Raw genomic sequence first — 22,606 nt, 5'->3', positions numbered from 1 at the left:
AGGAGGGGGAGTTGCTCTCTAATCTCGAAAGACCCTTTACAATCCAAATATTTGTTCTAATCAAAACTCATCGAAGTGGACAAATATTCAGACAGGTAAAGAGAGTTTCATGTAAAATCAACATGCCTCATGTTAACTGTGGCTAGACAAAAAACGCCCCTTTAACATGGAATATAATTTACACAGGACATTGGTCTTTGAAACCCCCCGGAAAATTGGACCAAGAAGCCAAAGTGACCTTGTTTGCTTTGGAAAGGTTTGCCACGGCTCTAAAAGATCCATACATTCACAGTCATTATGGAGTATTATTTTTTCCAGGCTTGGAATTCCATCTCCTTTACATTTGCCAATCAAAGCCAGTTAAGCTCAGGAGAAGCTCTCTCCCTGCCTCTGATGGAGCCTCAATCTAATTTACTGCCACTCAACATCTGTTCAACTCTTTATGTATGAACTGCTCCCAAGTCCCCAAAAGGAGCAAAAGTACATTATGTGGAGGTCAAATGTCTTCTGCTCAGAGAAATATTGGAAAGACAAGTGGCTGAAGATTAAAAAATGTCAATTTATACACAATGATTGTGTATAGACAAACCTTTGTGCAATTTGGTATGACTTTTATCCCAGCTTCCTTTGCGCGAGAGGCGGGGTTCACCCTGGACAGGTCACCAGTCCATCACAGGACCAACACATAGAGACAGACAACCATTCACACTCACAGTCACACCTACAGTCAATTTAGAGTATCAATCAGCCTCGTCCCCTCTTGATGTCTTTGGACTGTGGGAGGAAGCTGGAGTACCAGAGAGAACCCACACAGGAACAGGGAGAACATGGAGACTCCACACAGAAAGATCCTGTGCTGGAGCCGGGACTGGAACCCAGAACCTTCTTGCTGTGAGGCGACAGCGCTGACCACTGCACCACTGTGCCTCTCAACACATATTTCAGAAGTTTATAATCTTCTATAACTTTTGTTTATAGTTTGTGTGAACATTTTAGATGACATACACATCGAAGTTAGGTTGACTTTTCTCTTATTAAATATGGGGGGGGGGGCTTGTTTATTAGGTGGAACAACAGAAATAAGTCCTCAGGAAAACAATGATTGGAACTCTTTTCTTCTCTAAATGTTCTTTTTTCTTTTTTTACATGGAGCATGATTCAAATAGAAAACTAAAAGAACTTATGGGTGAGCTGTGTACAGTGTTGTTCATATTTAGGGTAGAACACTGAGAAAATAATTATCTTGTGACATGCTTGCCCTCAAATTTCATGAAAATATGAAATTAAAGTTTGTGGCTGAATCTCTCAGCCTCTCTCAGTTGGACTGCTATCCAATATACAGTATTTATCTGGTCTACTATTAAAATTAACATAAATGATGGTGTTTTCAAACTTTATTATTTTATTGTTCTTTTGTCGTGAGATCACATGCACACAAACAAACACACACACACACACACACACACACACACACACACACACACACACACACCAAACAGGTTAATCTGAAGAAGTGAAGTACAAGAGATGAACAAAAACAATAAATTAACAATCAATTAACATCAACAGTAAGAGCTGCACTGTCACTGCTACAGATCAGTCAGATCATCACAAAGAGTGATTTGTGATACCGATTCCAAAGCGGGGCAACAATCAGCCACCTGCTCTACATGGATGACATCAGGCTGTACGCCAGGAATGAGAGAGAAATTGACTCACTGATCCACACCACCAGGATCGACAGCAACAACATAGGGATGTCATTTGGATTGGACAAATGTGGCCGGATGGTATCAAGGAGAGGAAAGAAGATCAGAACTGAAGGGGTCGACCTACCATAAGGAAATATAGGTGACATCCAGAACAGCTACAAGTGCCTTGGGATCCCACAGGCTAATGGAAACCATAAGGAGGCAGCACGGAAGTCAACCACTACCAAATACCTCTAGGGGGTGAACAAGTACTGAGAACGTCAGCTGAACAGTAAGAACAAAGTCTGAGCCATCAATATGTACACACTGCCTGTCATCAGATACCCTGCTGGGATCATTAAGCTGGCCAAAGGAGGAGATAGAAGCCACAGACGTCAAGACCAGAAAGCTCCTCACCATGCACGAAGGGTTTCACCCAAAGTCCAGCATCCTGAGGCTGTACACTAAGAGGAAAGAGGAAGGACAAGGACTAGTGAGCATCAGAGCCACTGTCCAGGATGAAACATCGAAAATCCAAGAGTCCATCAAGAAGATGGGCCCTCGGGACGAGCTGCTCAGTGAATGCCTCAGACAGCTGAAACCTGATGAGAGCGAGCAGGGAGAGGAGCAGAAGTGGACGGACAAGCCCCTACTCGGCATGTACATCCACCAGATTAAGGAAATGACTGATATCAAGAAGACCTACCAATGCCTGGAACCTGCTGGACTGAAAGACAGCACAGAGGCTCTCATCATGGCAGGACAAGAGCAGGCCCTAAGCTCAAGAGCCATAGAGACCCAGGTCTCCCACACAGACCCAAGGTGCAGGCTGTGTAAGGATGCTCCTGACACAGTCCAACACAAAATAGCAGAGTGTAAGCATACATGGAGAGGCACCACCAAGGGATAGTGTACAGAAACATCTGTACCCAGTATGGACTACAAGTACCCAAATCCCAATGGGACATACCGCCAAAAGTAGTTGAGAACAACAGGGCTAAGGTGCTGTGGAACCTCAGCTTCCAGACTGACAAACAGCTACTGGTGAACCAACCACATACAGAAGTGGTGGACAAACAGCAGAAGAGGGCAGTGGTGGTAAATGTGGTGATACCAGCTGACGCCAACATCAGGAAGAAAAAAAAGCTGGAAGGTTGAGAAGTACCAGGGGTTAAAAGAAACACTAGAACGGATGTGGAAAATCAAGACTGATGTGGTCCCTGTGGTTTTAGGAGCACTTGGGGCGGTGACCTCTGAACTGGGAGAGTGGCTCTAGCAGATTCCAGGAACAACACCTGAAACCTCAGTCCAGAAGAGCGCAGACCTAGGAACAGCTGAGATACTGCATAGAACCCTCAAGCTCTGGATGAGGACCCGAGCTACAGGATGACACAGAACCACCTTACAAGAGTGAGAGGGAATTTTTTTTAATCAGAGAGAAGGAGAGAGACATTAGCTGATGTTGAGAGATGTTCACCCTTTAGTAAGAGAGGGAGCAGCACATCTGTACATTACCTGAGTTTATCAGTCAGAGAATAACAGCAGACGCTTATGAGTTGTAATTCCACCTAAACAGGTGACATCAGCTGATGAGGCGGCCCTTCAATGTGGCCCAGGATGCAAATGCATAAGCACAGAAAGAATGTGGCCACATGTTGCTCAAAACACCTCCAAATGCGGTTTCATTGTCTGGATCCTAGGTAACATTCAGGATGCATTAAATGTGCGCACAATTGAGGTTCAGGTTCCGAATACTAGGTGTAAACAGGGTCTATATTACTGAAATGGAGCTCAATACTGAATAAGAGGCAGCTGAAAAAAGGGGAGCTCTGCTTTGATCCCTTTTTGTGTAAGCACACACACACACACACACACACACACACACACACACACACACACACACACACAGAATGCATACAATGGAACTTTCTATGAATTTCCTGGTAACATTTAACAGCCTGCAACCTTGAGACAGTTAAACTTTATTGGATGTGGACATAAATGTATATAGTTATCATTTACTTTACATGAACTCAAGATGATGTCTCTGCAGTGGTTGCTTTTCATGAAAATAAACGGCGGAGCAAAGCTAACCACTTTGATTTCGTCCCTGCGACCTAACTTGTCACTTTCTCATTAGCCCTGCTAGACCTCCTTCACACTTTGATTCCCACTGTTTAATGATACGTCGTTAAATGGTAGCATAACATCCCTTGCTCAGTGATTTTTTTTTTTCCCCGTAAAAAAGTACAAGTTGTTTGTATAACTGGATAAAGTGCAACTGCAGCAGGAAGAGCAGCAGAATGTGGCAACCATGTTTTCGTGGAATTCTGGGACTAAGTGCTGTAGACAGAAATATATGTTTTTTTGGGAGGACTTGTTATTCTCCCAAACTACAAAGAGGAGGCCATCAGGAGGGAAGTCAGAATCCCATCATCCCTTTCCTGCCTCGAACACCTTCACTTTCCATTTGCTTCAATATGCAAACCAAGCTGTTTAGGGATGAGGAGAGCGGCAGCTAATGAGCTGCCTGCATCAACCCTGCAGAAAGAAGAAACCCTCTTCCTAGATGCTCGAGAGGACACCTCCTCTGGGCATGCTCAGAAATGCCAAAACAACAACAACTACTACTACACAGCCACAGCAACACAAATTGATGTGATTAACCAGCAGGGATGTCAGTTATTGTGTGAGAGCTGGATGCAGAGCAAGTAGATTTAGAGTGCCTGAGTCTGCAGGCAGGCGGAGGGTGCAGCTGCAGATGACTCGCGATGTGGAATCAGTTTGCATGGTCAGACATCAACTGTTAATGAAATGTGCTTAACCTCTTAAAAATAGTTCCTCCTTCCTCCGCTTGTTATTAAAATCTAATTTGAGAGGCATAAATGTTAGTTGGTTCTTATGCCCAGGAGAATGGCTTGCATGCTCATCTTTAAATCAGTCTCCGTGAAAGTAATGGTCCTTTCCTGTGCTGTTGAAAAACCAAGAGTTTCTGTTGGTTGTGCATCGCTCCATCCATCCATCATCATCCATTCACTGATTCATCCATCTATCCATCCAGATTATCTATACAGGACAGCACTTTTCAAAGGGATTAACAAGGGACTGACCAGAATAAATTGAAATATGAAATATAGATATAGAGACCTGGAGACCTATGCACTCAAAGAATGAGAGAATATAAATATGAATAAAATAAACTACACCAATATGGTTAGAGCACAAATGCAAAAAAAAGACATTGTCGTTGTCGTCCTCCACTTTATCCGGTTGGTCCGGGTCGCGGGGGCAGCAGGAAGCCAAGACTGTCCTCTCCCCAGCCACTTCCACCAGCTCTTCCGGGGAATCCCAAGGTGTTCCCAGGCCAGCCGAGAGATATAATCCCTCCAGCGTGTCCTGGGTTGGCCTCGAGGCCTCCTCCCAGTTGGAAATGCCTGAGAACCTCCAGAGGGAGGCGTCCAGGAGGCAGCCTCACCAGATGCCCGAACCACCTCAATTGACTCCTCTTGACATGGAGGAGCAGCGGCTCTACTCTGAGTCCCTCCTGACTGAGCTTCTCACCCTGTCTCTAAGGCTAAACTCTGCGGTGGAAACATTTCGGCCGCTTGTATTCGCGATCTCGTTCTTTCAGTCATGACCTAAAGCTCGTGACCATAGGTGAGGACTGGAACGTAGATTGACCGGTAAAAAAAAAATAAATATGAAGATAAAATATGGTATTCAAATGAATAACTATAACACAAGTAAATACATGTTTTACTCTAAAAGGATTACAAAGAGCATTATCATGAATTAAAAACAATAGCAAACTTAATTACAATTGTGAAAACAATAGGAATGAATAATAAATATGGATAGATATATTACAAAACAGCTTCTTATAACCATGATAAAAATGTGTTCATATCTTATTATAGTGATGCTTCTTATTAATGCTTAAAATGCCCTGGCTTATGATGAATCAAACAGAATAAACTCAAGCCTGCTTTGTGACAAGAGAGCTGCCCTTTAACTTTCTTACATGCAGTGTTTGGAGAATTCTGTGTGTCACTAGGTCCAGCTATATCCAACGTCCAGTGAAGTGAACTTTTGCACTTTCCTCAGCCGGGCCAACATTTTACTCCACCACAAACCATCACAAACAAAACACGAAGGCAGTCTCGTTTCACATAATTGCTCAGCCAGAAAATGTCCATTACGCTCTTGTTTTCCTTGGCGCACTGGGCAGAACTTTAAACCATGGAAGAAAAGCAGTGTGGGAAGTTCAAATGGTATTGTCATTAACGCCTCAGCACAGTGATCATTCACGAGGGGCTTACACATATAGACAATGCAGGCCTTTCTTGCTGTGGCGCAGATGGCATCGTAAAAAAAAAGAGGCCTTCTCTACAAACACCAAAAGCAAACACACAAACAGTAGTGACCCTCTGAATCTCCAATTCATCTTTTCTCTTCTTGTCCCACTAAGATCAAGGAGTTTTCCCTGAATCGCTGCAGTCATGCTGTGATGTACGCTCATTCGAGGCAACTCTTGAAATGTAAATGGCAACTTTTCAAAATGTTATATATTTCATCCAGCTTTTGTTTGACTTCATACTTGTGCAGATTTTAAGCATTTCTACAAGTGTTCTTTATAGAGTAATTTATTACAGCTCGTAAATCTTTGCCTATGCTTTAGTACCCCGTTTGAGAAGTTTCAGACTAATTTGCATGTATTTTCTGGCTTCTTTGTGCCTGTTTTACTGTAGTCTATGTTAGTCGGTGAAATTTGTTTGCACAACCAATCACAACTGTGTGTTGTGAATACACAGCGTGGGATGAAACTGTCAGCTCCATTTGGTTCAAGGCAAATTGGCTAACCTTTTGAGATGATGACTACTGCTGGACCTTATGTCTCCTCCAGGACCGGTGGGTATGTCGTGGATTGCCCTTCAGACACACAGATGTTCCATCTCCTGTGTAATGCAGCCTTCCTTGGGGCTAATCCTCAGATGCTGGCACGGCCACGGCAGAAATATTTTCATACCGAACTGCAGAAGTTCTGTGTGCAGCTGCGCCTCAACATTTGTCAAATCTTGTCATCAAGTGGCAGAAACAAGACTGAAGAATTTACTCAAGATTACACTGCACACAAGTAGGGACTCAAATATAATCGTGCATGCACTAATATGCATGAACACCCATAAACACCAGCAAACACACACTCATGACATTATGTATATACAATTATTATTATTATTATTACAATTGTGATTAATAAAATGTTCCCAAATGCTTTTTTTTTTGCCCATAGAAATATTAGTCTTAATTCGTCGTAACTGCACAGCAGAGGCCTTTTGACTTTTGTGAAATCTTGACTTCTCAAGTGGTGGAGACACCGCTTTGGGTTATGGGTTTGTGGGCCAAAGAGAGAAATAAATGTTAATTTTCAGTCGTCAGATTCCCATTCAAAAATATATATATATTTTTTGACACCATCAAAAAAATGCACATATTTTTTTAGAAAACTGGCAAAAAAAATGAAAAAGACCTGTGGATTTATTCTTGTATCTGTCCACAACAGTTGTACCAAAAATTAAGAGTTGGTCTGCCAGCATTGTGCGTCTCTCCTTCCTCTACAGAGCCAGACATTCTATTTCATTTTCTCATTTATTTGGTCGACTCATTTTCCTGTATTAATTCATTTGAAATGGACTGTCAGACCCTTTGCTGGATCTCACTCACACTTGATCCGGCTGCCTTGTTGCGGAAGCGTCCTCCGTCCCAAAGTATGTTATATTTGATAGCTTGCGACCCAAAACGTAGTTTCACTACTTTCAGGTTTGCAGGAGTAAAAGAAAAGCCCTGTGTACGTGTTTGTGCTGCATCACTCAAGGACTATCTGAAGTTACCACAATCTTGCCCATTACTCACCAGAATTATAGCAGGCAGTGCAGTCACCCTTAGCTCTGATAAATCTCTGCATGCCTTACTGGATGTTATTTTTATTTTATAATGTGAGCTAAAATACTCACATCATCTAATCTTACTCACAAAATCTGCCTCCATCAGAGTGCATGAACCATTTTTTCAAACCGGTGCAACAATACCGACATTAATCTTTACCTATGACAAAGAAGTTGAACGTGTGGTGCTGCACAGAACCGCATTTTTTTGTTCTATTGGGTTTGGCTGAGTTTGCCTTCAGTGCTGTATTTTGTCCATTAAAATACACGAATATACTCAAAACACTGGGGAACCAAAACAAAAGCTGCCTAACTACTTGGCCAGGTTTTAAGTGTGATGATAAATTATTGCAGACAGTAGCAGTAGATTTTTTTTTTCATGCTTAAAAGATTAGACTTAAAAAAACAAGACTGAACTGTTTCTAATCTGTTCACACTTACAACCTCGAACCTAAACATTCAAATTATTTCTCACAAACATGCTAGTGGTGAGTTGTGTTCCTTTAATGAAAGCAGTGGCAACATAAATGAATTAAAACAAAACAAAAACAAACAAATTACTCATTGTGATTCAAACTTAAGAAACCTGTTGACCCGCAAAACCTGGACATTAGCTGTCAGTGAATATGTTGATTTACACAGTGTTTGCTAGTGTTTTAATAGAGGCTAATTGTGCGGGTTTATGATCCTCACACTGTTCAAACAGAACCACGAGAGCTTAGCTGACCTCACTATATAAACACACACACACACATACTCTCTCTCTCTGTTGCTCACTCACTCACAAATGCACACAGTCCTTCCATCCCCCATCACAAACATTCATTTGCCAAAAAAGTGACCTGCTCTGTCTTCCCTCCTTCAGAAAATTTCCTAATGTGGTTCCAGACTCTCGCATTGAGGTCAAGCGCATTAGTTTATAAAAAGAACCCATTATTTCCTGTTAATCAAGTTATTATTTTCTCCCTTCCACTTTTAATATCTGACTGCTTTGTGCTGGTGGTAAATATGTCAGCAATTTTAATTTGAATCGGTCAAATCCCTGATTTTACCATTCTTAGTACTGCTGCTGACCTCTGAGGAAACAGTTCTATTTATTTAACGTCCGTCTGTCCCTCCAGCACAATATATTTTCTCTCATTAATGAGAATGGACTTGCAGAACTGTATAGGAACTGGAACTGATGGCAGACCTTGCAAAATCCTAACTCGAGAGGTAACGGGGTATATGTGATGGGTTATCTCCATGAGGCAGTCACGCCATGATTCAGGTCAAGCTGAATGTGTAATAATGGCTGGATCAATTATCAGACAGAAAATTACATTGGCACAGAAATCATTAGTGATCCCATTTGTTTTTTTGGTTTAAATAAATTCCCACAAAACAAGGGACACAATTACAGCTCACTATAAATACACATTTGTTGCTCATGGATTTTCCGCAGATTTATTTATTTTTTTAATAATCTCATAGAAAATTGGATATTTTATATTCCCCAACACTGGCTGGGATAAGGATCCAGCATGGTGTTGACTTCTTTTTTTCAGCCTGTCGAAGTTTCATGAATGATTAAAAACATTGGGCTCAGACCTGCTCATAAATAAACAGCAGGCAACAGGACTGAACAGGCTTCTCATAGACATGGAGAACTGACAGATTGGCTTCCAAATCATACCACTCAATGGTAGCTAATCCACTGTATCGCGTTTTCATGCAGGAGCAGCCCGGTCACAAATCATGCATATGTACAACGGCTAGAGAGGATGCATACCCTTATAATACACATTAGCTTCCTGCTTTTCTTTTTTCAAAGTGTGTAGATGGACGAATGGGTTAGCTTTGCTTAAAATTGTGCCACGCAATGTCTTTCAGTAAATAAAATGTCATCCACGTGTGCAGCTGACAGAGATCCAGAACAACGAGCTCGTCCTCTTCTCATTACCTTCGGGCAGTATGGTGATTTTAAGATTTCAGTGAGTCCCTGAGTGGGTTGAGGGGTCATTGCATCCATTTGTGGCCCTTTCAGCTGTTCTCCTCCAAATGAGAGCCAAGGTGCCATAGGACGACCCTCCATCTCAATCATGCGGCATAATAAATAGTCTGAGGCCAACCACCCTGCACATGCTGAACTTTTGGCTTCAGAATTATATATCGGCCAATTTCCTCCCCTGCTGGTATTCTCTTCACCCTGAGGTCAAAGGATTGGGAGCAGTTTGCTGCTTCAAACCAAATCACTTATGGCTAAAAATAGCTAACAGGCTTTCCAGAGGCTTTGCAAGTTTGTTAATTGTATACATTTCTGCCTGTTTGGCCAGAAGAGCGGAGTGTGGGACCGTATTGACACAGTGAGTTTCATTTCATATGTGCCTCCTAGCACTCAGGAATACAGCAAGTAGGGTCATTCTGTCGCGTTTTCAGAAAATGGTCAGGGTGCACATTTAAATTCGGTTGATCAAACTAATGACCGTTTGTAAATCTGCTACAGATATTTTCGGGTCGACCTGCGCTCTCACTTGGGGAAAGAGGCAGCAGACACAGAAGCTGGATCTGACCAACAGCATCCTTTCTACCGCTGCGAGGGCTTGAGTGCGCTGGCCGTTCTCTGCAGGTTTTCCTTTGCCTGCTGAAAGAACTGATACATGAGTATCAATCACATGAAACTGTTGGACTGTCTGTAAAATAGTCAGGGAAAGTCTCCTTAAGAACTCTCAACATTCAGGATGGCGAGTGCATGACAAGCTTCTCCTCTGAGGCTTGGCTGCATCAGGAAATTAACATGGTTCGTTGGTGAAAATCTTGATGTTGATAATTATCTTGTTAGTGAAAAGAACCCAGTCAATTTACATTTACAATTTGTTAACCGTACGCGATATTATTTTCTTTGACTTGTGCTAGCATGAATTGACAGTAGCATTTCTGCTAAAAACTGTGCCACGCTGAGCATACTGTATTTCATCTCCCATTGCCAGCTCCTTTGTGTGGACTGTTCTGGTAACTGCGGAAGTGGACAACATTTTCATTGCAAAAATTGGGTTTACTTCAGATTTTACACTGGATAATGAGTCATGACTTAGTGAAAACACTACATTTAAAAGGTAAAATGCATGAGAATAAAGATTAAGAGTCTGTTGCACAAGTGGAATAGTGCACGTAGAGGGATTTAATGGACTCTGCTGAGGCACCTATCCTCCGCTGTGTGTAGAGATGATGCTGCCCCCCCCCCCCCCCCCCATCATTCAGTGATTCTTGATAATGGACACCTGATCTGGCACAATCCCTTACATGAATACCATATGCTAGATTGAAGACATACGTTTAAACAATCCTACTATCCTTGTTGATCATGCTTGATAACACAAACTCTGCACATTGAAATATACAGTATTATGCTAAAGTCATAGAGTGCAAAGCTTGGATGTCTAAAGTCTCCGATCAAAAGTGATGATCTTTGTGATGTTATGACTAATTAGGGACGGAAGAGAGAAACAATTTCCCGAGTTGCTGATTCAAGATGTAATTTAATAGGTCAATGGCGCTGTTAGTTCATTACAAGTGTCAGGCAAAAGTAAAGAGTCCCATCAAAACCAATTTATTTATATTGCACCTTTCATATGCACAGGTGCTTCACAGAGCAAGCTTAAAAGCAGTTAAAAATAGACCGCAATAAATAGAATTTTTCAAGACCTAAAAATTACAATCACTGCTCAAATATGACGGCTGAGATTTCAAGTCGTTTTTTTTTTTGTTTTTCTTCTCTGTCACTGAGCAGTGTTACCTGACACTCCCCCTTTCTTCCTCTGATTTACCGTATCAACCTAACCAGATTTCTGACACAAATTGGGATATTATGACAATGATCACAAGGGTTAAATGTTCGCCAAACACTGACTGGTTCCCTACTTTTCCACCCTCCCCATTCTAACTCACTTCTCTTTTCAGCCCATTATGTCATGGCCCCAAACCTGCTAAACACATTTCTAAATGACAGTTACTGCGTCTCTCTTCAAAGAAACCTTGAGTTGTGGATTTTCCTCGCCTAATGTGGCATCTTTGGCTGTGCAACAGAGTGAAGAGAAAAAGGTGGGGCCTCGGGTGGACAATGGCGGTTTGTCTAGGGAATGGCAGGGAAGGGGTCAAGAATCAGAATGTGGAGGACATTAGCAGGCAGCAGATTGATACAGGACCATTGATTCCCAGCTCCTTTTTTTCTTTTCTCCTGGGCATGATCTGCATTGCAAATTGCAGTTCTGTCGCATTCGCCTTTTCTGGAGTCAGAAAAGATGGGGGTGGGTAGGGGAGGACAAGGTTGAGTGGGGAGATTGGGGTTCCCACAACACACAGGCCCTCTAGACTCCATAACCTCACACCCCTCCCAAAAAACCCTCTGCTGCACTCCTCCCCGAGTCCTACCCCTTGACTCAGGATCCCACCACAGCTGCCTCTGTAGTCTCCCAGGACCTCTCCTCAGTATGAAGGAAAGCACAACAGGCTCATTGTTCAATGGGTTGGAGGCATGGACAACTTGGTTGCGCCTAGGTGATATTGTCCTTCCTAGCAAGCCCAATAAGGGTGGAGAGGGGACTGTTGAAACAAAGTAGGGAAAGTGAGTGCTCTGCATAACAAAAATAAAGAGGTTGCTCATTTTTGGTACAACGGTTGATACACCGTATGATTCTTGGTTTCTTTTGGAACTTATTAGGAACCACAAAACTCGACTGATGGCACGATATAAACACGGGTCACGGCAGAGAGTCTGGGAAAAAAAAGTCTGGAAGTGACAGGTATTGTGCTGACGAACGATCGGACGGAGCAAATGTAAATGAAAAAATTAAGTGCAGACTGTGCACAGTGAATTTTCCGGCTAATAATATTCCATCACCTCACAGAGACAGTGAAAGTGATATGCAAATGTTTCTTCACACACACTGAGCGTGTCCTCCAATTATAGACTCTCATGTTGCTACTGGCCACCTCTGAGCAATTAGCCCCCTCCGAATCTGAGTGTTGAGCCATGTAAGCGTGGTCTGGAGGCAAGTTAGCATTGCAAATGAAATGAGAAGTGCTGTTTCCAGGGGTGTCATTATGAATTAGTTTTGCGTGATGGGCACAAATTGCCATCTTTGCTCAAACTTGCATCTCCAATAAGAGATGGCTTATACTCGGGGAAATGTTATTTATCCCAGTGCGAATGTGCATTGAATCTTCTGTCGACAGGGACAGACCTGTGCATGACAAGTAAGCCTGGAAGAGTTTCAGAGAGGATTCGGAAACTCAAAGAAGGGCAAGCTTTTTTCCCAAAAAGTTGCGTGCAGTTATGATTCATCACCTTTTGTTGTCCTTTATACTTATACTTACTTATACTTTTTACTGATACATTTCAAAAGCTTTCTCCTCAGCCAAGACACTGCCCAGTATTTCAGCCTGGTCTCCCAGTTGTGAAATACAAGCTGTACAGGATGGGTTTTAGCTCTTAAGATTGCTCACACACGCCAATGTGTTTTGAATAACTGAGGTTAGTATCAAGATGCCTGCATCAATACTCTTGTTGATGAGTGTGTAAAAATGATCTCATCATTTAGGTGAGACCATTGCTGCACTGTAGTCCTTGGACAAAAAAAAAAAATCTAATAATTTACAAAGGGATACTCTTGACATAGATGATGCATTTCTATTGCTTTGATAGCTTTTTTTTTTCAATGAGGTCTTGTATTTTTTTAGTTTATCAAGAAAATACCCGGTGGATGCTTTTTCTGAACTCACACGTGGGACAAGTGAAGTGTCCCCCCTCCCCACTTACCTGTTGTGGCCTGCGCTTGCTTTGCTTCAGGCCTGCTAACGTCATCACTGAGCTGTATATTTGAGCCTAACATCTGGTCAGGAATCCTGTGGGGGAGGATTTACTTCAGAGGACAGGAGGGAAAACAAACTGGACTTTGGAGGACAAATGTGCACACGTGTGGGTATAGCCCTTGTCTCTCATCATTGTATTTTGAAATACCTTCCAGTTCAATCTGGCCCGCCATAAAAAACAAAACAAAAACAAATACAGCTTTATAATTTTTACATGACATATGTATATTTTAGAATGAACATGAACACGAAAACAAGCATTTATCGGTTACCTGCGTTGTATGAATGAATTTCCAAGGGGAGCACTAATGTTGAATCTGCCAGTTCAATTGAAAAGTAAACCTAATGGTGTCTCATATGCCTTCGAGCATTTAAATGTATTTCTGTTTTCCCAATGCCTCATGGCTTTGTTAATATGGAGCATGGCTTAGCATTTAGACAGTCTCTGGCTGCGAGACACTGTTCCACAGTCTCTAGTGTTTGCCTTCCTAATCAGCTGCATTGTCTCAGAGACGACCGAACTCCAACCTCAAGGCCCGCCAACTTCAAGGCAGCTGCAATAGATGGCGAGGCTGTGTTTGCTGCAAACCCTGATCTAAATTCATTAACCCTCACACAAACACTTTCCCAAGGTTTGTTTCCAGGGACCAGCGAAGCATCTGAAGGAGTGCTAGACAAGCAGTCTCAGTGCAGTTCATGGAAATCCTTGTGGTTATAAGTAATTGAAAGAGTGTCGGAGAAGGAGAGCGGAGAAACCAATAACTTTAAGAATTATTGCTGAGAGGGTTCACCGTGTAGAAGTAAGAATGAGACAAACTGTCCAGACATGAAGCTGATGGTTTTACATATCACATGTTGATCTCACTGTCACATTTTGGTTCGAGCAGCTTTAATTCTTTGTGATGATGGATGGGTAGTGGATGATATTATTTACTATTTAACAGAAAAATGTAACTTTTATACACTTCTTCTAAGTGGGTGCCCATTAGTGTCATATGGCCATGAAACGGTATGGAGTACTATTATAAGTTGCAAATCCAGCGTGACTACAGATGTATCATTTAGTCCCCTGAAGTCTGCTCAGCTGTCATGGGGAAAAAAAAAGAAAAAAAAAAGTGAAAAATCTAGGGTGCATGGTGTTTTTTTGGTCTCACAGCAGAAGAGATCAAGGGCACTGAAGATTTAGTCCATTTTAATCCTCTATTAACTTGAAAAGCTTAATTTAAAAGGATTGTAACCAATGGCTCCGCTCGACTCCAAATGTAATGGATCAGATTATGACAGTTAAGTAATTTCAATGGATACACTCCCCTGAGAACGCCTCCTTGTCTACCGGTCAGTCGGTTTGGGGATCCAAGTACATTGCTAGAACTGCTGCCTCCATTAAACGACTTCCTTGATGATGTCATGAATGCCATCCTTGTGACTTCAAGGTTTGACCATGATGTTGAACTGGCTTCAATGGGAGACGCTCTTCATGTGTCTCTCTCACTCTCCATGAGTGGGTTGCTGTTATCAAGGCTAATTAGCTTCCGCTCTCTGAGACGAAAAGCACCCTGAACAGCAACCCCAATGTTGAGTATTAGATTGGGACTGATACAATAAAGCGGTGACGCATCGACCATCAAAACTTCAGTCACTGAGTGTTGGTGATTTGACAATTCTCTAACTTCGCAGGATACAGGGGTTAGACGTCTTTAAGTCAGTCGTACAATAAGAAGATGTTCACAGTGCATTCCCCGCTGGTGCTGACCTCAAATGGAAAAAGCTCAACCAGACTAGCCTTTTCTTTAAATATGTGAAAATTGTATTATCTTGAAAATTTTTAAAAAATATTCACACAGTCGCTGTGGTGTGAAATCTTCGTTCAATTTCTCCCCAGCTGAACTTTGATCATCTTTGATTAGCTTTGATTCTCCTGTATGTCCTGTATGCAAATTACATGACTTATATATTTTCTCCTTATGAAGCACTTGTATAATGTGCTGAGTCAAACCATTGTGCTGAGCATAAGAAACCTGAGATTAAAACTGCATATCTGAGATGAACCTTGAATTTATAAGTGAGGAAACTTGTGACTCCGCGTGGCTGTTTTTAATGACTTTTTGAGAACGAACAAATGTTCAATAAAAGTAAAATGCAAGAGAGGTGGAAAGAGGTGCAGATGTAGGGAGACAGAGACTGGTGGCGCTAGACAAATCTTGCCCCGTAAATGAGGGTGGCGGCATGCGTGAATGACACGGCTTGGGCAGAAAGAAAGGCCAAGATAGAGAGAGACATAGTGAACAGTGGCATGCGTGGCGTCTAAGCCGAGAGTCACATTTTGCCAGCTCACTGGGGCACCACTAGCTTTGCAGCTGCAAGTAAAAAAGGCCTAATTTCCAAGTCCGCTGGGAATGATATCCGGGGGAGCTGGGGAAGCTCTGCTCTCCCTTTAAGGCCTGTCAGGGGCTTTGACGGCAGCCATAAATTTAATCCTTGGACCTGCTGGGATGCAGAGGAGGCGAGCAGCAGGAAAGCCTTTTCGTACTTCAAGGACCTTAGCTGGCTCCGGGATAGCCTGCCAAAAAAGCTTTAAACCTGATGACAAATTCATTTTGCGCAGCTGCACCCCCCCCCCCCCCCCCCAAGTCCACTGCGGAAATGGGGGTAAGTGATACCTCTGCAAACAAATTTTTGAAATAATTATGCAAAGATTTCAAGTCAGGAAGTATTACTTTAATTTTAACTTTTGAAATAGAAAATGTAGAAATTATCTCTGAATGCTTTGCCCTTTTTTCCTCTTCCATTAGGAAACTGTTAATATATTCTTGTTTTTTTTTCTTCTATTTTGCCAGAAGGATCGTGTATTTTCTGCTGCCATGTCACCAAACTGTCATTTGAGTGTGTGGCCTGTGGCACTGTAGGAGTCCATCTAGTCAGGGAGGCATTTTGATATGAGTTGATTATATGGAGAGACAGTTGCTGAGATGGCACACAGGCAGTGGAAACCGATTTTTACAGCCATGCGAAGAGCGGATTGCAAAAGCAGCAGCAGGGTAGCTGGAGGCCTGCAGGGAGAGCAGTTTATGAATATGTTTGTATCCGAGTTTTCCCCTCCTCTTAATGTAGAGGCCACGCTAATCGCTTGGTGCTATGACATCTGGAAGCCTCCCAGTGGAGGGCAAATAGCACAAGCTTTCTACGCCAAGATTTCCAGAATATTTCAAGTGGTCACACCAAATCTATAGAGATGAAAACCATTAAGGAGGAGGAGGAGGAGGAGGAGGGCAGATTTTTCTCTTGCTCCTTCTCCCCCTAACATGGTGAGCTTTTCACAAGTATGTCATGCAATCTTTGGTCAGAGAGAAAAAGTTGTTTTTTTCTTTTCTTTGCCAAATTAGTCCCTTTGATTTTTTTCTCCCTCAAATGAATCACTTTAATTCATGGTTCAATACAAAATGTCTTTCACCCTCAGTTCCCCAAACGTAGCTGTAAAATTCTCAAATATAACAACTAAATCCTGTATCATATTTTCTTAGACGAACAAGCAGGGTTAGAATTTAATCTGAATAATATATGTATTCTCTCTTGCATTCTTTATGAGGCTATGGCACTCTGTCCTTCCTTCTGAGCTTTCAATCACTGGGCCCTGGGGGTTTTGGATACCTGCTCTTTGAAACATTCAAAAAATAGGAGAGCAGAGGAGAGACAGGACGTGGGAAAAATCTGCTTCCAAATACATTGTACCACGGGATACAGGTGACCGTTATTGAAACAAAGCATAAAATGATGCCTATTTGACTGATGACACTGCCTGCAAGCACTGGCTCCTGTAGGTAACATGTAATATTTTAGTTTGAACAAGATTCCTCAAAAGAAACAAATGGAATGCTTTACATAAGGAGGAGGAATGCGCTCAGAGGTGGTATTCCCGGAGGTTATATCCCCGAATTCTGGTGCCGGCCTTCCTCTTGGTGAGATCAGGAAGCTTCAGGTGGGGAGATTAGGAGCCACTCCTGTGTAACAGGGCAATCAGTTCCTCCCATCCAGTTCACGTTTCACCATTTGGTAAACTAACGTAACCCTAAAACAAGAAATGTAAGTGCTCAGTATTAAATTAACGTTATTGTGAAATGTGTGAACATGCAACAGGGATTTAGGAACCAAATCATGACAGTGCAGACATGAAATGAAGAAAACCAAAGGAGTCAAACTATAAAAAAAACTATATATAACTATAAAAAATGTAAATCCAAACAAAGAACATCTAAACTAAAAATGTCAAAGATATATAAAAAAAAATCCAATAAAGAAACATCCTGGAGACAAGGAACAGGACGGGTGGGTGGATGCACTGTAGAGGAGGGACTATGGGAACAAGTGTCCTGGAAGCTGAAGATTTGAGCAGGGGGACTCACAGGGACGGCCTGGGAGTGGGACAAGGGTAAAGCAGCTGGGCACGGGCAGGCTGTCTAAACACAAGGCAAGAGGCCCAGGGCAGAAAGCCCGGGTACCAAGCAGGGCAGGAGACAGGTGGGCAGGTGACTGGGGGACCTGAAATTGGAGAAGTTGCAGCACAGCTTCAGACAATCAGAACATCTGCTGCTTGTCTGGAGAGCTGGGACCGAGGCAGCTGCAGCATGGGCTCTAACATCAGTTTATGAAGGAGCTCTGTGACCTTGGGGGGGCTACCACAGCAATGGAAACCGAAGGGGCTGCGAAGCCATCTCAGGTTACTGTGAGGACTTGAGCACTACCTCTGGAGATTAGAATTCAGGGACGCTTGATGTGTGGATATCAGCAGGACCGACCGACCATTCAGAAATAGAAAAGTTATTCTCCACATGCCCCGTGTACCACAAATGACTGTTGTTAAATTGGGCGTTATGATGACACATTGAACCCCTACGGGAGAGTGGGCGCCTACTAAATCAGAGGGTTGAGGAGGTTGACGATTTTCCTCCTCAGACTTTTTGAAGGTCAATTTTTTTCTCTTGTAGGCTAACAATGATTAGCTAACTTCACTTTGCACACATTGTAACTTTGAACCTTGAACACACACACACACACACACACACACACACACACACACAAGAAAGTTCTATCTCTACCTTGAAAAGAGAAGGTCGCAAATGCCAAGGAATATAATTCTTACTGTAAAATTTCTCAAATAATTATTGGAATTTGTCAGATTCAATCATATTTCCCCAAATTAAAATGACCATTTATTATTCACCATATAAATTCATTATATTCCTTTCTTGGGCATCTCCACCCGTGCATGTCTTATAAAACGGTTTGTCGTGTTCACCGGTTGATAAGGACACCCGAAAACTGCCTCTTTTTGCGGCTGTCCTGCCACACAAACCACAGGATGGATCAGTGATCATTATTAACAGTATTTTATCAATCATTTCATCAAAGTATTAAGGGTTTTTCTAAAGGAATGACGAGAGAACTCACAAGAAGACCTGACGACATCTCGAGCAAAATGATGGAAGATGTATGTAAATCATAAACGAAAGGTGTTTTCCTATTTTGCATGATATTTAAAAATTAATCTCTCACCACTTGTTCAAGTTAATTACACCGTGACAATTTCCATCCCCTTTAATTGAAGACACAAGATTAATTGTCAACCCAAAATATTGCAAAATCCCAGAACTTACAAATCAAACTTCCATGAAAATTGTTGGAAATGTTCGCGTATTGACGTCAAGGCTCAAACTTATACAAAATGGAAACGCGATAGAATTTTTATTTTTTATTCTTCTCCTATAAAGTCAATAGTAATTTCCCAGAACATACCTGGACTTCCCGGACTACCCTGCACTGCCCTGACACTTCAAACAGCAGCACCCCAGTTTGAGAAGCGAAGGTGTTGCTTTTATTCTTCCTGCATCAAACACATCCTCGATCAAACGTCAAACTCTTCAAACAAGGTGTCATCTGCAGCTGTCCAGTCGGGTTTGATGTGAGGGCGTGTAATGATACAAAGGGTGTGTTGAAGCTATACAAGATTGAACTGGCTTGACCGTCAACCTTCTCTGATATCTCAGTACAATTTCTAGTAGCAAACCAAATGAAAGCTGACAGTGTACACTGGCCTGATTTGTCTTTTCGTCCATGACTAATTTGTGTGTATCCTCCTGCCACAAGATAAAAACTTTGTTCACTTACTGTCAGTGGTTGGTTAGGATTCAACAGTTAACATTATTTAAGTATTAACGCACGGCCACCATCGCTGTGGGTCACAGTGAAGGAAACCACCAATACGGTCACAAACCGAGCCCAACTCTCTGAAGGCCTACCTGTTTACGCAGGAAATCAATCCATTTGAACTATGTACAATTTGTTTCACCACAAACCTGCGGCTTGCTTTTATGTAAAAAATATATAGGGTTCTAAGAAAAATGGACACAAGGAGCTTCAGTTTCACTGCAGGACCGAGCTGTGGAAGCCAGCGGCCTCACACAGGCCCAAAAAACAGAAACTAAGCACGAGTCCAATTTGCTGCAGGTCTCCCAGTGGAGGGAAGCGTTGTTGATTTTGGCACTTGCTTCCAGTCCTCACCAACAAATCCAGCCTTTTTATCCCAGATATGTTGGCTTAGAAACTCACTGGAGAAATGGGGAAGAAGAGGGAAAAGAAGAAGAGGAAGGGGGGAAAAGAGAGAGAGAGGGGGGGGGACAACCCCAGGGCTGGAGGGAGATATTGTATGCATGTGCACTCAAGCACAAGGTCTGTGGCCAGCTGCTTAAGGATTTTTCTGGGGAGTCAAGATTATCCACACAGTCAATAGTGAGGGTGTGTGAGAGAATGAGAGAGTCTTGTCTGTTTATGCCAGTGCAACTCAATTCTGTTGGTATAACAGAGAGACACTGTCAGCTCAGTTTCTGCCCCTCTCCTTTTCAAACCAAGCTGATAAGAAAGCTGCTCCATATTACTCAACATGCATGAAACCATTCATACCAAGTGGCTGTAAGCATGCTGGTTCACACTGGCTTCCCACGAGTTGTACAAGTGCATATTAAATCAAGCGCACCTTGAAAAAAACTCGACAGGGGATTTGACAGTCCTGGTCCGCAGAAAAATTAAGAGTTTACATTTTGGTAAGTCAAAATTCACAGTCGAGCTCCCAATCACTCTCAATGTTCTTTCCGTTCGCTCAAAGGACAATGCCACTGTACGGGATGTTGTTGTTTTTAAACTGCCTGAGACTGAGAGAAACAGTTTTAAACTTTCCTGTGAGATATTTAAGTTCAAGTGAAGCCATCGAAAACAACATTCAAAACTCCTGTGGATGAAACTGGAGTAAAGCAGGAGATGTTGCCAAGGTCAAAGCTCCGCATTTACACAACCAAACTCTAAAAAAGGGTTCCAGCACCTGGAACACTTTCTGGCTACTTCCTCCATTCTGCATGTGCTAAAGCTGCTGAAGGCAAATGAGAGACAGAGAGAGAAAGCGGGAGCGAGATGATGAGTGTGATGAGCAGAGAGGGATGAGGGCAACAAGAAGCGAGTCTGCTTTTTACTGATACCAAACCTTACCACACCGTCACACTTTGAATAATTGTGAGGGACAGGCTGTAGGCACCTCTGAGCCAGAATGTAGGCCAGAATAATACCCCTCCTCAGGGCTTTCTCTGGCAGCCCTGCGCTGCGGCCTTGATGGTGGCGCCATGCAAAGCCGGTTAGCAAAGCTTGTTAGGTACCTACAGTACTTATATACCACATTTAATTTTGAAACTTTAACCCAGAGCTTCACCTTTTACCAAAGCAACAACAGTCCAAATGTCTCAGCTGAATTCTCGCTGTCTGAATAGTCTTTTCAGGGTGCTGCGTCGAGGATGGCCTTTTCAGTCCCACCTAGAACTCGTTAAGGGTTTTGTCAGATAGGAATTTAGATTGCAGCCTTACATGACCTTTTCTAGGGGTCACTGGTGGGATCTGTTGGAGCTTTTGTTGGCACACCTGGGTGATGAGAACATGACAGCACTACAAGCTCTCATTTAAGATTTTGTCCAAGTTTGACAGAAAAGACTCTTCCCGGTAAAAAGCAGGCATTGAGGGTGACGGCAACGTCTTCACATTCAGAGTTTCACAGGCATATCAAACTAACTTCTTACAAGATGAATAATTGTGCGTCAAATGATCTTTTATTCACATTAGATGAGATTGTTTATTCAGGCACTGCTTGCTCATCGAAAATCATTTCAGGATAAAACAATTTTCATTTACAGGCATGAAGGATATGTTCAGGATTACATGTTTGTAATGTTCTAACCACTTGCTGAAAGGGCCTGCTTTATTTAATTTATTCAACTATTTCAACAAAACATGAGGCAGCAACAGTGCAGTTTGGGGAACATGTGCCAAAAAAACCCTTCTCCATACCCAAGTATATAATAGAGACTGGTCACACAAAATCTGAATTAAAAAAATGTTATGTTGTGACGTCATTTTATTGACAGTCTATCACACAGTATAGGTCACTTTATATGTGGGTTTTTGAACTGTGAAATTTAAACAGAACAAAATGTTAGAAGTTTGCAAAATCATTCACATAATGGTCAATTGTGACATAATGATGGGGATTACAAGAAATAATTAAGGAATAATAATACAAATATCAGGGAGGAACGGTGGTGCAGTGGTCAGCACTGTTGCCTCACAGCAAGAAGGTTCCAGGTTCCAGTCCCAGTTCCATCACAGGGTCTTTCTGTGTGAGTCTCCATGTTCTCCCTGTTCCTGTGTGGGTTCTCTCTGGTACTCCAGCTTCCTCCCACAGTCCAAAGACCTCAAGAGGGGACGAGGCTGATTGATACTCTAAATTGACCGTAGGTGAGACTGTGAGTGTGAATGGTTGTCTGTCTCTATGTGTTGGTCCTGAGATGGACTGGTGACCTGTCCAGGGTGAACCCCGCCTCTCGCCTGAAGGCTGCTGGGATAGGCTCCACCCCTCCCGCGGTAGAAAATCGATGGATGGATGGATGGATGGATGGAATACAAATATCAATTAATACTCATGTTCATCAACAATATTGATGAAAATATTGTCACATGTTGCTTGAGATAAGAAACAAAGCAACGTTTGATTCACAGCTCTCTTTTTCACCATAGCTCGATGAACAGACC

At 42.4% G+C, this 22,606-nt stretch overlaps 1 pseudogene; it reads left to right on the top strand.

The window, feature by feature from the left end:
* The first annotated feature begins 1,757 nt into the window (after positions 1-1,757).
* Positions 1,758-3,081, top strand: LOC147241869 (uncharacterized; annotated as a pseudogene).
* Positions 3,082-22,606: the final 19,525 nt, after the last annotated feature.

This window comes from Aulostomus chinensis, chromosome 21, assembly GCF_037954235.1.
Source record: "Aulostomus chinensis isolate RoL2024-O1b breed Wild chromosome 21, RoL_Achi_v1.0, whole genome shotgun sequence".
Taxonomy (NCBI): Eukaryota; Metazoa; Chordata; class Actinopteri; order Syngnathiformes; family Aulostomidae; genus Aulostomus; species Aulostomus chinensis.
Note: the sequence above shows the minus strand (reverse complement) of the source record. Positions and strands in the feature narration are given on the sequence as shown.